Raw genomic sequence first — 16,789 nt, forward strand, 5'->3', positions numbered from 1 at the left:
GTGGAAGTCCGGATGTTCAGATCATGATCATAATGGATGGAGATCATAGCCATTGTGGGTGCAATGCTAGAAAGAAAAAACACCGATTGTGGAATTCCCACCGGCGTCACATTCTGCATTGCTAGCTATCTAAGTAAAAGGAGGTGCAGACCAGTGTTGAGAAAAGTAACGCCCTCTCCTCTCTCTCTCTCTTTGTCTCTCTCTCGAGCTATCGGCCATCTGCAAACAAGAGCGAGATAAAAAAAAGGAAAAAGCCTCTCCCCGATTATCCCAACCGTTCTATTTCTCTCTTGCCCTTTTTCGGTCTCTCTTTCTCTGTGGGTAGCCGTTGCTGAGCATCTTGCAATCCGACAGTAGAACGCTCTCCGCCGACCGAGATCGATGGCACAGGTTCGCCTGAAACCCTAGAGCCGCTCACTTTTTCTTTTTGCGGATACGATTCTTGTAGTTCTGTACTCATGTGGATGCTTAGCAACGCTGCAGAAGTTTACCCCATTTCATTTCTTTGTCCATAGAGGTTCGCAGGATTTCCCTCTCTTCTCCAGTCTTGGCTCGTACAAGGAGTCTAATGGTAATTCGTGATGCAAAGGGTGTGAATATTTCGGTGCGTTATGGAATCGGGGGTCGCAGATGAGTTGGGGGATTGTGGCTTTGGAGGCGGGATTTTCGGACTAGGCTTTTCCGTGTCCTTCCGTTGGCAGTTCCAGCATTTACGGGATTTTCCTTCCGGTTGATTTTCATTGTGGTGGAGGTATGACCTATTGAGAATCTGGCATGCATTTTATCTGCTTTTAAAGTTCGTTGTTGTTGATGTTTTAGTGTCTTAGGATGATTAGATTGGGATACTGATGCTTTTTAATTACTGCATTGCTTGGCAGAAGAATTTGTGTGTCCGAACTCCTGGATCTGCATTTGTTTCGTATATGCGTGGAGGAGAGTTTGACATCTTGAGGAGGCTTGCTTTGGTTAATTTGTATTGATGGTCTTACACAACGGATGCTTGCATTTTATTGTAGTAATTTAGCAGTTGTTTCTTCACAAGGAAGTGATGATTCTAAAGGATTTGTGTGCAGAATCTCCTCCAAGTAACAGGGGATTTCTGAATGTCTGTACAATGTTAAAATCACTTAAATCTTGGAAGACATCTTGCATAATCTCTTAAATACATTCGTTGACAGTTGCTCCTAAGCGTGGGTTTTGTGACTTTGGAGACCTTTTGAATGTACCTTCCCTTTTGAATCCTTATGCAGAATTATTGAATTTTGTGCTGTACTATCTTGCAAACATTTGAAGTCATTGTTCCCTTCCCAGTGTCTACATTCCCCCCTAATCTTGGGCACCTCCATCCCAATTCGTTGTTGCATGGGAGCAGTTGATTTATCTGTTGCTTTCTTGTAATGTTTCTTTATCCCCAACAATGACAAGTTCGGAGTGGTGATTCTTAAGAGGGTGTTGAACATGGTCAAGCGTCAAAGTGGATATAGGCCAGTCACCGGATTATTATTGAGGGTTAACTGTGACTGGTGCACATTCTGGAAACAGCGATTCACGTTAATTTGCCTACATGGAAGATTAGGGTTAGTCTGCTTTGCTCTTTCTGTTGGGATGGGAAGGCTTAAGTGGGACACTGAGAATGCTCAGTTGTGCTCTTTGGTCTTCTTTAGGATCCTTGAACTGCTGGTTAGTGCAATATGTATCCATTTCCTCGCTGTTATCATGATGGAGAATGAAATCCGTACACAACCTCCACACTGTGAATCTCAACTTTTGGGAGGTCTCTACAAAATTGTTCCATGTTGGCTAGTTAAACAAGGGCCTCGGATTCAGTTACAGTACAAGCTTTTTAAGTTTTACTTTCCTATAGGGTGTTGACCTTAAACATAGTGCCCATGCTTTTGTCTTGCCTTCATATGTCTGTTCATGCACTCTTCCTCTTCAGCCTCCTCCCCATCAGCTTTGTTATTCAGTGTCTTCTGCTGATTCATGAAACTAAATTCCCAACAACAACAATAACTAGATATTAATCTTCTTTCATTCGAATGTCCGGCCCAATCTGCACCTGTGCATCCCATGATGACTAACATATCTTGATTATATTTTCTTCTTTATATACCAAGCCATTTTTGGTAGTGCTTTTTATATGTCTCAACATTCTTTCAACAGACTCCATGTGACGGGGTTTTGGTGCATGCACAAATTGTGGCACATAATTCACTATATATACCATGTTTCATGTTTGTCTTTCCAAAAGTCAAATATTTATGTATACCAACTATACTTTGGTATTGAGTTGCATATACTACTGTTGTCAACACAAACCTTTCTTTTTCTTTATCAATTTCAACCCCATTAAAGTATTTCAAACTTCCAATTTTTTTTCCAAGAATCTGTTGGCTTTTTTAATGGGTTCTGCTCATATCCTGTCGTTCAGATTATAGGGCAGATTAAGTTGTAGAATTGGCAGCCAGGAACAAGTCGGATCCTAAAAAAATACTATTTGTGACTAGTCAGTCTGACTTGGACCAAGTCGAGCGACCACAAATAAATAAAAAATGTATTATTTATATGTAGATAAACACAGAAACATACACATATAAGGAATGCAGATATATGTTTAAAGGTTAGGATTAGTTGGCTGATCATTAGGCTGATCATTTTGCTAGTTTAACCAAATACCCAAAGACAAACTGCATGCTCAAATGCATGTCTCCATATCTTCCTTCTAGTTTAGTGTGTCTTGAAATCATGATCAGCTTCGATTTAAGAAATGAAAACTTTCTTGCAGTCCTTTAATAGACAAATCGGCAACCTGATGCTTGTCCCAATATAGCGAGCTTCCAATTTCTTGATTGTCCATCTTTTGTTTCTCACTTGCTAAATCCTCCCAATGCTATATTAGAACTATCGAAATTTGGTAGCACTTTGATTATGACAAAATAAAATTGATTTTGACAATTTTTCTCCTCAACAAATAGACATCCAGTCTAAGGTAACTCAGATGTGACAAAAGCCATACCATGATATTCAGCTTTGTACTAGAACATCTATTCAGTGTCTTTTGCTGATTCATGAAACTAAATTCCCAACAACAACAATAACTAGATACTAATCTTCTTTCATTCGAATGTCCGGCCCAATCTGCACCTATGCATCCCATGATGACTAACAGATCTTGATTACATTTTCTTCTTTATATACCAAGCCATTTTTGGTAGTGCTTTTTATATGTCTCAATATTCTTTCAACAGACCCCATGTGAGGGGGTTTTGATGCATGCACAAATTGTGGCACCTAATTCACTATATATACCATGTTTCATGTTTGTCTTTCCGAAAGTCAAATATTTATGTATACCAACTATACTTTGGTATTGAGTTGCATCACCATATATTTCTTCATCATTTCCACTCAGCTTTTGATTAATAAGAGTTGGAGTGGCCGCTAGGTTACCATCCTTTATCCTGCTCTTACCAAGTAAATCAATGGTATACTACTGTTGTCAACACAACCCTTTCTTTTTCTTATCAATTTCAACCCCATGAAAGAATTTCAAACTTCCAATTTTTTTTCCAAGATTCTGTTGGCTTTTTTAATGTGTTCTGCTTATATCCTGTTGTTCACATGTATAAGAAATGTTGTGCTTTCTTGTTCACCAACAAACAGGGAACAATCAAGATTAAAACCCATGTGACTGAATTTTTTTAGGGAAACCCTCAAACCAGAATCATGACATTGTTTCAGTCCATAAATGATTTTTTTTTTTTTTTGGAGGGGTTTGCATACATATGCATTTGGATCACCTTTGTCTATCTTGCCGCTGCAGGCTGTAAAAACAGCTCTCAGATCAATTTCAAATAATGAACTTGATTAACACAAGAATAACTCATTTGCAAGTCTATGAGAGCAGGATATAAGGAATAAGGCTTTTAATGCTTAGAAAGACATTAGCCAAAAAGGGAGAAACCCCTACATATATACAGCTCCACAGCAGGCTGAGCTGGCCGTCGAGCCAACTCCAATGGCTAAAAGCCTAAAACAATAGCCATTAATGAGCTGAGACCTGGTCAAAGGTCAAAATTGGTAGGAACTTAGATACATTGACAAGAAAATAAAATAAAACAAACCATTGATTGGGTTTGAGTCATTGTTTATGCCCAACTGTGGTGGATCTTATTTGGATTGTATAGACTTGTTTGCATTTCTTAATGCACAACCATGCACACAAGGGTTTTTCCAACTTTTGGAATATCTTGCAATTTACGTGCTCTCTCTCTCTCTCTCTCTCTCTCTCTCTCTCTCTACACTTGGGTCAAGGAGGAAGCATGAATCCGATCTTTGGCTGGTGCATGGTTTCCACCGACGTAAGATCAATAATTCATCTGCCTTCCCTTTCTTATGTATTTCGTTATTTTGGTTACCCATTCGCTTTATCAATTCGTTTTGCTTCGTTATTTTTGAAGATATAGCAGGAACTCACTAAGTAGTGGTCTATAGCAGGTTTTAGACTTTTTCATTTTAGGATGTGCATGGTGGTTTTTCTTTGATTTATGCATTTTGTTTTTTGGCGTTCATTCTAACAGGGTTGCATCTTAGCAAGTTGTGTTTGTGCTTTCTAGCCAGGGGTGTAGTCTATGGTTTATCATACCTTTTGATTGATTTTTATATAGTAAAACCATAATTTAAGTCATATTCTTAGGACCTTTCTAGGTATATGCACGGGCAGTGAAATCTTGGGGAGCCATTTCTTCCATTTGATCTTGCACATGAGCTTTGATTAAAAGCATTTCAAACCATTCAATCCAATCCAACTCAGTCTTAAAAGTGGCATTTTAGTTGGCTAGAAGAGTGAGTTGTTGGTGTAGACATTTTTCCTTGGTAATCAATGATCAAACCCTCTGCAAGGAAACCTTACAACATGAGAATTTGGGGAATTTTGTCTGCCACAAGGCGCTGTTTTTATGAAGAGACTTCGAGGAGAACTTGTCCCTTGTGTTGTTATCCTTTTGCAAAATCTTCTTGTGTAACCAAAACACAAAACCAGTCAAAACTTTGGTGGATAGCCTTATATTCTGAGTCTAGCAGAGTCCAAACCCGTAGCTTCCATGGTCATTTACCCAATGATTTTATAAATTTGGCTACGTATGATTGGTTTATCCTAGGCTTCCTTCGAGAAAAGAGAAGAGCTTAACTCAAACCATTTCCGAAATTCCCACTCAGTTAAGTTAATCACCTAATGTTACGGAAACTGGTCACCCTTTGATACCTTTTGTGTAAAAGGCTCTACTTTTATGGTAGTTGGTGAAATTCGTTCTTCTACAAACGAACCCATCTTGTTTTGAAATCACCCTTTCTTTAGTGAGTAGAGTTCCCTCCTCCTGGTGACATAACATTTGATGTCAAAAACTTTTGTAAAAGAGAAAATTTTAAATTTTGCTTAAAAGCCTTTTAAAATTGTCTTCTCACACAATATTATGTCTTTGCTTTATCTTTAGTACCTCCCCGAGTGAAAGGAGAAAATTTCAAGTTCTTGTTACCAATCAATGTGTAGAAACATGCAACACACGAAGGAAGAAGAGAGGAACACACGATATACGTGGAAAAACCTCAGAAAGAGGAAAAAAACCACGGGAAGCTCTGACCTAGGTGCACACCGCAACCCTGGGAAAGAGAAAATCTATTCACTTAATTCAACAATTACACTTAAGTGAAGATTATATAGGAGGGAGAGAAAGAGTACTGCCTAGGGTACCGAGCCAGTCTCGGTACCCGTGCCCCATGGGACCAGGTCCAGAATTGGACCCGGTTCGCATTACAATCTATTTCAACACTCCCCTTCAAGCTTGGCATACATGTCAAACATGCCAAGCTTGCTAACATTTTTCTCAAATTGAGATGTACATAAAGACTTGGTTAAGACATCAGCAACTTGATCTTCAGACTTCATATAGGGCAGGATCAACTCCTTAGAATCTATGCGTTCCCGTATGAAGTGACGATCGATCTCCACATGTTTGGTTCTGTCGTGTAGGACTGGATTGTTTGCCAAGTTAATAGCCGACTTGTTGTCACAATACATCCTCATCTTCTCTTCCATTTTCACCCCAATATCTGCTAATAGAATTTTGAGCCATAACATTTCTGTAACCCCCATAGCAACCGCCCTGTATTCAGCCTCAGCACTGGACCTGGAACAAACTTCTTGTCTTTTACTTCTCCATACCACCAGGTTACCTCCAAGAAAGATGCAGTATCTTGTGGTAGACCTTCTAGTATCTGTGCAACCTGCCTAGTCGGCATTAGAGTATCCTTCAATGCTGAGTTGACCTTGTCGAGTATAGAGCAGTCCTTTCCCTGGGTCATTTTTTAAGTATCCCAATACTCAGCACTTTTCCAATGACAATCAGTAGGGGCATGCATAAACTGACTTAACACACCCACAGCATACGTAATATCCGGGCGAGTAAGAGTGAGATAAATTAGTTTACCAACCAGCCGCTGATACCTCCCTTTTCCTTCCTCATCCAAGATTGTCCCAGCTTTGATACTTATCCTTGTGCTAGACTCCATTGGAGTAAGAAAAGGCCTGCATCCCAGTTTACCTGTCTCTTTTAGAAGATCCAAAGTGTATTTCCTTTGGCTCATAACAAGACCAGTCTCAGATCTAGCGATCTCAATTCCCAAAAAATACCTCAATTTACCTAGATCTTTGAGATCAAATTCAGCAGCTAACATTTCTTTCATCTTCCTTTTTTCTTCTTCGTCATCACCTGTGACAATCATATCATCAACATATACTAGTAGAAGGCTCACCAGACCATTTCTCTGCTTGATGAAGAGGGTGTGATTACCATTTCCCTGTTTATATCCATTAGTCTTCATCACAACCCTTAGTCTTTCAAACCACGCTCTAGGGGACTGCTTGAGGCCATACAATGCTTTCTTGAGATAACAACACTTTCCTTTCTACGCATATCCAGGCGGCATGCTCATATAGACTTCTTCCTCAAGGTGACCATTCAAGAAGGCGTTCTTGACATCAAGTTGGTCCATGCTCCACTTTTTTTGTACTGCCAGAGCTAAGATGACCCTTACTGTCTTCAGTTTAGCAACGGGAGCGAACGTCTCAAGATAGTCAATCCCATATTTCTGGCTAAACCCCTTTGCAACAAGACGAGCTTTATAGCGTTCTATAGTGCCATCAGGTTTGTACTTCACAGTAAACACCCACTTGGAACCAACTAAGTGAGTTCCATTAGGAATATCAACAACCTCCCACGTATTGTTCTTTGCCAGGGCGTCCATCTCCTCTGTCATGGCCTGTAGCCATTTGGGATCCTCCCTGGCATCCTCCACTGACCTGGGAATAACAGCCATAGATAAAGAGGTAATAAAGCACTTATAGTCTTTACTGAGTTTAGCATACGAAACAAATCTCTGAATAGGATGAGAAGTACATGACCTGGTGCCTTTGCGTAGGGCAATGAGAAGATCTTCATTCATTGGACTTGGATCATCCGGGAAGCTCACAAGATCGGGATTGGTAACATCAACAACCTCCATCACATCCTTCTTCTTCCCGTTGTATACCTGACCAAACAAATGATCACGGGACTGTTCTTCCGCAGGGCCCCCCTCCATCTGACTGTCTCTGTCCTCACTGACTGTGTCTACCACACTCACACTCGGAGAACTGGCCGTGTAATCCAAGAAATCTGTGAACTGGATCAACTGATGCGAAGAATACTCGTCCACTCTCTCACCTAGACACTCCCCCTGAAGAGGATTCGCAGGGAAGTATGACTCATGTTCATGAAAGGTAACATCCCTGGAGACATATACTCTGGAAGTGTTAGGGTCAACACACTTGTATCCCTTCTGGGTGGAGGAATACCCCAAAAAGACCGCTTTGATGGACCGATGATCAAGTTTCTTGAGAGTGGGACTATGATCATGGACAAAGCAAACACACCCAAACACCCGAGGGGTCAAAGGCCAGGGATTCTGAGTAGGCCACAAAACAGAATAAGGGGAATGACCATTCAACACACGAGTAGGCATGCGGTTAATGAGATGAGCACTAGTTAGTAGTGCATCACCCCTGTACCGCTTAGGGACATGACGTTGAAACATGATGGCCCGGGTGACATTTAACAAATGACGGTTCTTCCTTTCAGCCATGCCATTCTGAGGAGGTGTGTAGCTACAGGATGTTTCTTGTATAATCCCCTTGCTTCGCAAGAAGTCATCAAGGGATTGAGAGACATACTCTCGAGCATTGTCAGTAGGAAGGGTCTGAACAGGGGTTTGGAATTGAGTTTCAACAAATGCAACGAAGTTTTTGACAATGCCGGGAACTTCACTACGTTCTTTCAACAAATACACGAATGTACACCGAGAGTAATCATCGATAAGAGTCATGAAATAATGAAAACCACGACAAGTGGGTACTCCCGAAGGACCCCAAACATCAGAGTGAACCAAAGCAAATGGACGGCTGGTTTTATTGAACGAAATAGGGTACGAGGCCCTAACATGCTTAGAACAGACTGAAACATCTTAGGAAACAACTGTTTAATGATTTAATCAACTGAAAAGGAATATGACCAAGTCTCTCGTGCCAGCGCATAATAACGGATCTGTCCTCCACGCCAGACAACTGTCCACTGGTGGTTGAAATCAAAGCAGAGGCAACCTGTACTGGCAGTCTGTAGAGTCCATCAATAGCCGAACCAATCCCAATCTTCTGCCCCGTCCCCAAGTCCTGCAGGAAACAACGATCAGCAGAGAATATTAGATTACAGTTTAGCTCTTTGGTAATACTGCTGACAGATAACAAATTTACGGGAATATTTGGAACATGCAGGGCATTATGAAGACAATATTTGTTCAGTAATGATAAACTCCCTTTTCCAGCCACAGAAATAGAAGACCCATCAGCCATAGAAACATGCTGCTGCCCAGAAGTCAACTTGTATTCTTGAAACATCTTAGGGTCCCCGGTCATATGATGAGTAGCCCCACTGTCAACAATCCAATCACCGGGAGGGGAATTACCTTGATCACTAGTAGCCACAAGAGCCTGAGCTAACTTAGCTCCATCAGACGGAGATGCATCCTCCGACGTAGTAGAAAGACGACTGATGTAAGCTTGTAGTTCCTTAATTTGATCCGGGGAAAGTCTCGACTTTTCACTACTAGAAGAACCACTCTGATTTGAGTCCTGCACAAGAGAACCTCGCCGACTAGACGGAGGGCGACCACGAACAAGTCTCTTCTCAGGGTGTAGATCCCAACAAAAATCAACATAATGTCCTGACTTGTGACAATGTGTACATCGCCTAACAGGGCGCTGGCCAGACATAGAGGAACGACTAACAAAGGCCAAGGGACCATTCCCATGACTGAGGTCAATCTGCATCACTTGGCGTCTTTGTTCCTCGGATTCCACATAAACATCTTCTATTCCAGGAATCTCATCACAGTTGAGAATTTGACTCCGAATGGATTCAAACTCATCACGCAAGCCTCCAAGGAAAAGGAACGTCCGGTCCATCCATTCCTTTTCCCAGTACCGGGCATGATCAGAACCACAGTTCCAGTCATCATTCACATGATAATCAAGTTCCTCCCACTTAGTTTTCAGGGCTGCATAGAAGGAGGCAACAGACAGGTCACCCTGTTTCAGAGAAAAAATACTGCGTTTAATCTTGTACGTACGCAGAACCCTTTTCTTGCGCCCATACATCCTCGCAAGCACAGTCCACATATCAAACGAAGTCGGCTTCCGCAGAATAAGAGGCTGAATATCAGCGGACACAGAGCTGATGATCCATACCTTAACCTGACTGTCTTCCAACACCCACGTCGCCCATTGAGGATCAGTTTTGCTGGGCGCCGGTTTGTCGCCTGTGATATAGGAAAGACGACCACGGCTCGTTATCCCAATTTCTAGAGCAGCAGACCAGGAGAGATAGTTGTCTTTAGTCAGACGAATGGGCGTGACCTGAACCGGCAAGATCTCGCTCTTGGGAGCGCTGCCCGCGTCAAAGGCCACATCACTTTTAGGTGCAATCTCTTCCGCCATCACAAGCAGTCAAGTCAGAATGGCAGCAACAAGACAGCACGGCGGCTGAAACACCAGCACTACACGGAACCTTAGGGGTCGGCGACGGCGCTGGATAGCCCGACGGCGGCGACGCAGAGGCGTGACGGCGCTGGATCGTCCGTCGGCGGAAAAGGAGACACCAACGGCAGCGGAAGCTACAAACGGCAAAAGGCAGCGGCGCTGGAACGTCCGACGACGGCGGCGCAAAAGATCCCAACGGCGGCGGCGCGGAAAACCCTAACGGCGTAGGCGGCAGCGGTGCAGGGGCGAAATGAAAAGTCTTGGATGTGTGCAATAAAGAAAAATTCTATGAAGTTGAGGAAGTCAAGATTAGGAAATGCGATTGACAGAAGCCGCTCTATAAGATCTTGGCGGGTAGCAAAATGAGAGTTGAGAGCTGGGCTCGGGGCTTGTGTAGTCGTTCCTCTAGGTCAGTAATCAAGATTACCGGGCAAACATATAGGTGATTTATGTCTATTCCGCGAAGATAATGACTTATGAACTTCTTGCTCGTCGAACTCCGGTAAGTTGAAGCGGGTGGGACACATGATAAAGCTACACTTATCCACCAAAGCGGTAGAGCTTCGTAGTAGCTTTTAGCATGGTGAGGTATTCCCTCAAAGGTGAAGGTCGGCCTGAAAAGAAAAACAAGAAAAAAAAATCAAAAGGCAAAAAGTCGAATGTAAAAAAAAAACAAAAAAAACAAAAGGTGAAGGTTGAACTCGCAGGAATTGAATGTGACAATCTTTCGTGGATGTGCAATTATAGGGTCAATATCTTTTCCTCTTTTTGATTACCTAAGATGTTGAGGGTGATTCTTTTATGTTCATATTTTGGAAATTGAATGATATCCCTTCTAGCGATACGATGGCATGGATGCGAAATTAATCTTGGTGCTTATATGGTACTATGGATAAACGAAGGGCATGTTATTTGCACAACACAATCACTCAAGCTTATGAGTTAAATTGATCATTTTGAAATATTTCAAAGTAAAATCTTGACATCTCTCATATGCAGTCGACTTACGCAAAATCAGAGGCTGAATATCGGCGGACACAGAACTAATGATCCATACTTTAACTTGACTATCTTCCAATGCCCAAGTCGCCCATCGCGGGTCCGTTTTAGAAGGCGCAGGTTTCTCCCTAGTAATATAGGACAGGCGACCGCGGCTGGTTATCCCGATTTCTAGGGCTGCAGACCAAGACAGATAGTTGTCTTTGTTCAGCCGGATAGAGGTGACTTGAACAGTCAAGTTCTCGCTCTTGGTATTACTGCCCGTGTCAAAGGCAACATCTATCTTGGGAGTCATCTCTTCTGCCATCACAATCACCAAAGAGACGCAATACCCAGCACAAGGAGACGCGGCACCAGTACCAGAGACGACAGACAAGAGGTGGCGGAGGCGGAAGAAACACTGGTGGCGGCGGGAAAAACCTTGACAGCGACGGCGGTGGTGGAGAATTGCGGCGCTGGAACAGGCGACGGCGGCGGCGCTGGAACAGGCGACGGCGGCGGCGCTGGAATGACCCTGGAACAGACGACGACGGCGACTGCGCAAGGAGAAACAATGGCGGAAAAAACGACGGCGGCGGCTAAAAGAAACACCAGCAGCGGCGCGGCGGAAACACACGATCACAGAGCAAATCCCACACGCGTTGGCTCTGATACCATGTAGAAATATGCAACGGAAGAGAGAAACAGAGAAGAAACACACGATGTACGTGGAAAACCTCAAGAAGAGGTGAAAAACCAAGGAGAAGCTCTAACCTAGGGGCAAAACCGCAACCCTAGGAGAGAGAAAATTAATTCTACTTAATCAACAGATTTACAATAAGTGGAGATTATAAGAGAAAGAGGTAGAGAGCCCACCTAGGGTACCGAGCCAGCCTCGGTATCCATGCTCATGGGACCGGGTCCATATCCGGACCCGGTTCCCTATTACAAGATATTCTAACTGCCCCATATCTCTTGCCTAACCCATCTCCACTGATCGCCTTAGGTATTGTACTTGTCCAGTATAGGTCAAGGTTATTGGTTTCATTTATTTTCAGTAGGATCATATTCTTTCTTAGTTAGATTGTTTTAGTTTTGCTGAGTTGGGCAAGTGTTGGATTGATTTATAGTAGTTCAATCGTTTTATTTTATTTTCTGCTTTAGTGGTTTTCCAGCATAGTGCTTGTCATGTTAATTTTCACTTTCATTGTAGCATAAGGTTGTTTAGAAGCTTTGTTCACATAGTTGCTTGGTTTTTTATTTTTTCTATCTTTCCTCAATTCTTTTGATAAATAAAACTTGATCAAGTTCTTGGGTCTACTATTGCGTCACATTCTTGATGTAGTCTTTGAACTACATATCTACATTGCTTAAATTTGTAGGTTGCTTGATTGATTATCTATGACAGCAGCATCGCATCTAAGTGGTCAGTAGTTACGGTTGCACAGGGGTGTGTGTGTGTCTCTAATATGTTTCTTTTTCATTCGTTTGTTATTTTATTGTGTATTTCATTCTTTTGGTTTAATGATAGTTAAGAGAAAGGTTAGGGAAGCAAAGATGAAAGAACTGCAAATTAGTCTTTCTTTTTTCATTTTAAATTATTTCTCAAGTTTGTCTGACTTGTAAATGTAATGCTAGTGGTGTTCCTGTGTGTCACTGTATTATAATAATGTGTGACGTTCTTAGGTTGCAAACTTCATTGAGGAAAAAGGGGGCAGGTTTTTAGTTGGATGTCAATTGGAGTTTGTTTGTCCATATTCATTTATTTAAAAGAAAATGAGTGGCTTTGGATCTTGCTTCTTAGGAGAGAGAGGCCCCTTTCATGGCGACTTGACTTTCCCACCCTTTCACTCAAAAGAATTACCACAGGAGCATTAGCAAATGTAGCAATAGTTATTGGTATTTTAGCAACACCATGATTGTTTTATAGATGAAATGCTTCCTAGCGTGATGATAAGGGAAGGGTGGTCACAGGGAAAGGTGCCAGATGCGACCACCTTAACATGCATAGACCCCATCAAATGTGTTTCCAAAAGTGTGCTTGACGTGGACATGAGAGGATTTCACTTGAACTGCTTGGGCAAACAGCGAAGAAGCATCTGCAGCTGTAAATAGAGAGGTACCTTCGATCAAGAAGCTGCACCAGCAGTATAGTAAACTGGCCTTCTTTGTCTTTTCTGTTACAGGTTGCAAAGGGACACACAAAGTGAGAGCAGGAGAAAGCTCCATTCCTCATTCAATATTGTTAAAATAGATGTAATGGGGAACCGGGTCCATTTCTGGACCCGGTCCCATGGGGCACGGGTACCGAGGCCGGCTCGGTACCCTAGGCGGCATTCTTCTCTCCCTCCTATATAATCTTCACTTAAGTGTAATTGTGTGATTAAGTGAATATAATTTTCTCTCTCCTAGGGTTGCGGTGTGCACCTAGGTCAGAGCTTCCCGTGGTTTTTTCCTCTTTCTGAGGTTTTTCCACGTATATCGTGTGTTCCTCTCTTATTCTTTCGTGTGTTGCATGTTTCTACATGGTATCAGAGCCGTGAGATCGTTCGGCTTCGTCTCGTATTTTCGTAGTCGCCCCTGCACCGCTGCCGCCTGCGCCGTTAGGGTTTCCCGCGCCGCCGCCATTGGGATCTTCTGCGCCGTCGCCGTCAGACGATCCAGCGCCGCCGCCTGTTGCCGCTTGTGACTTCCGCTGCCGTGGGTGTCTCCTTTTCCACCGTCGAACGATCCAGCGCCATCACATCTTTCCGCTGCCGTGGGTGTCCAGCGCCGTCACGCCTCTGCGTCGCCGCCATCGGGCGATCCAGCGCCGTCGCCGACACCTAAGGTTTCGTGTGGTGCTGGTGTTTCAGCCGCCGCCGTGCTGTCTTGCTGCTGCCTGGTGTTGTGTCTGACTTGACTGCTTGTGATGGCAGAAGAGATTGCACCTAAAAGTGATATGGCCTTTGACGCGGGCAGCGCTCCCAAGAGCGAGATCTTGCCGGTTCAGGTCACGCCCATTCGTCTGACTAAAGACAACTATCTCTCTTGGTCTGCTGCTCTCGAGATTGGGATAATGAGCCGTGGTCGTCTTTCCTATATCACAGGCGACAAACCGGCGCCCAGCAAAACTGATCCTCAATGGGCGACGTGGGTGTTGGAAGACAGTCAGGTTAAGGTGTGGATCATCAGCTCTGTGTCCGCTGATATTCAGCCTCTTATTCTGCGGAAGCCGACTTCGTTTGATATGTGGACTGTGCTTGCAAGGATGTATGGTCGCAAGAAAAGGGTTCTGCGTACGTATCAGATTAAACGCAGTATTTATTCTCTGAAACAGGGTGACCTGTCTGTTGCCTCCTTCTATGCAGCCCTGAAAACTAAGTGGGAGGAACTTGATTATCATGTGAATGATAACTGGGACTGTGGTTCTGATCATGCTCGGTACTGGGAAAAGGAATGGATGGACCGGACGTTTCTCTTCCTTGGAGGCTTGCGTGATGAGTTTGAATCCATTCGGAGTCAAATTCTCAACTGTGATGAGATTCCTGGAATAGAAGATGTTTATGCCAGAGTGGAATTCGAGGAACAAAGACGCCAAGTGATGCAGATTGACCTCAGTCATGGGAATGGTCCCTCGGCCTTTGTTAGCCGTTCCTCTGTGTCTGGCCAGCGCCCTGTTAGGCGATGTACACATTGTCACAAGTCAGGACATTCTGTTGATTTTTGTTGGGATCTACACCCTGAGAAGAGACTTGTTCGTGGTCGCCCTCCGTCTAGTCGGCGAGGTTCTCTTGTGCAGGACTCAAATCAGAGTGGTTCTTCAAGTGGTGAAAAGTCGAGGCTTTCCCCGGATCAAATCAAGGAACTACAAGCTTACATCAGTCGCCTTTCTACTACGTCAGAGGATACATCTATGTCTGATGGAGCTAAGTTAGCTCAGACTCTTGTTGCTACTACTGATCAAGGTAATTCCCCTCCCGGTGATTGGATTGTTGACAGTGGGGCTACTCATCATATGACCGGGGACCCTAAGATGTTTCAAGAATACAAGTTGACTTCTGGGTAGCAGCGTGTTTCTATGGCTGATGAGCCTTCTATTTCTGTGGCTGGAAAAGGGAGTTTATCATTACTGAACAAATATTGTCTTCATAATGCCCTGCATGTTCCTAATATTCCCGTGAATTTGTTATCTGTCAGCAGTATTACCAAATAACTAAACTGTAATCTAATATTCTCTGCTGATCGTTGTTTACTGCAGGACTTGGGGACGGGGCAGAAGATTGAGATTGGTTCGGCTATTGATGGTCTCTACAGAATGCCAGTACAGGTTGCCTCTGCTTTGATTTCAGCCACCAGTGGACAGTTATCTGACGTGGAGGACAAATCCGCTATTATGCGCTGGCACGAGAGACTTGGTCATCTTCCTTTTCAGTTGATTAAACAATTGTTTCCTAAGATGTTTCAGTCTGTTTCTTTGGACACCTTCGCCTGTGAAGTGTGCCAGTTGTCTAAGCATGTTAGGGCCTCGTACCCTATTTCGTTCAATAAAACCAGCCGTCCTTTTGCTTTGGTTCACTCTGATGTTTGGGGTCCTTCGGGAGTACCCACCTGTCGTGGTTTTCATTATTTCATGACTCTTATCGATGACTGCTCTCGGTGTACGTTCGTGTACTTGTTGAAAGAACGTAGTGAGGTTCCCGGCATTGTCAAAAACTTCGTTGCATTTGTTGAAACTCAATTCCAAACCCCTGTTCAGACCCTTCCTACTGACAATGCTCGAGAGTATGTCTCCCTATCCCTTGATGACTTCTTGCGAAGCAAGGGTATTATACATGAAACATCCTGTAGCTACACACCTCCTCAGAATGGCGTGGTTGAAAGGAAGAACCGTCATTTGTTAAATGTCACCCGGGCCATTATGTTTCAATGTCATGTCCCTAAGCGGTACTGGGGTGATGCACTTCTCACTAGTGCTCATCTCATTAACCGTATGCCTACTCGTGTGTTGAATGGTCATTCCCTTATTCTGTTTTGTGGCCTAATCAGAGTCCCTGGCCTTTGACCCCTCGGGTGTTTGGGTGTGTTTGCTTTGTCCATGATCATAGTCCCACTCTCAAGAAACATGATCCTCGGTCCATCAAAGTGGTTTTTTTGGGGTATTCCTCCACTCAGAAGGGATACAAGTGTGTTGACCCTAGCACTTCCAGAGTCTATGTCTCCAGGGATGTTACCTTTCATGAACATGTGGCATACTTTCCTGCGAATCCTCTTCAGGGGGAGTGTCTAGGTGAGAGAGTGGACGAGTATTCTTCGCATCAGTTGATTCAGTTCACAGATTTCTTGGATTACACGGCTAGTTCTCCGAGTGTGAGTGTGGTTGACACAGTCAGTGAGGACAGAGACAGTCAGATGGAAGGGGGCCCTGTGGAAGAACAGTCCCGTGATCATTTGTTTGGTCAGGTATACAACAGGAAGAAGAATGATGTGATGGAGGTTGTTGATGTTACCAATCCCGATCTTGTGAGCTCCCCGGATGATCCAAGTCCAATGAATGAAGATCTTCCCATAGCCCTACGCAAAGGCACCAGGTCATGTACTTCTCATCCTATTCAGAGATTTGTCTCGTATGCTAAACTCAGTAAAGACTACAAGTGCTTTATTACCTCTTTATCTATGGCTGTTATTCCCAGGTCAGTGGAGGAT

General features: G+C 43.5%; 1 protein-coding gene across 3 annotated transcripts in view; it reads left to right on the forward strand.

Annotated features, from left to right (window-relative positions):
* The window catches only part of LOC116267870 (protein ACTIVITY OF BC1 COMPLEX KINASE 8, chloroplastic-like), a 35,879-nt gene continuing 19,090 nt past the window's right edge, over window positions 1-16,789 (forward strand). The window contains exons 1-2 of one of the 3 annotated variants that reach the window (XM_050075332.1): window positions 1-390; window positions 516-751. The gene's annotated coding sequence lies outside the window, so the exon portion shown is untranslated. The remainder of the gene's footprint in view (window positions 391-515; window positions 752-16,789) is intronic. The other 2 variants (XM_050075331.1, XM_031649808.2) reach the window with 2 other exon arrangements.

Source organism: Nymphaea colorata, unplaced genomic scaffold, assembly GCF_008831285.2.
Source record: "Nymphaea colorata isolate Beijing-Zhang1983 unplaced genomic scaffold, ASM883128v2 scaffold0001, whole genome shotgun sequence".
NCBI classification, from domain to species: Eukaryota; Viridiplantae; Streptophyta; class Magnoliopsida; order Nymphaeales; family Nymphaeaceae; genus Nymphaea; species Nymphaea colorata.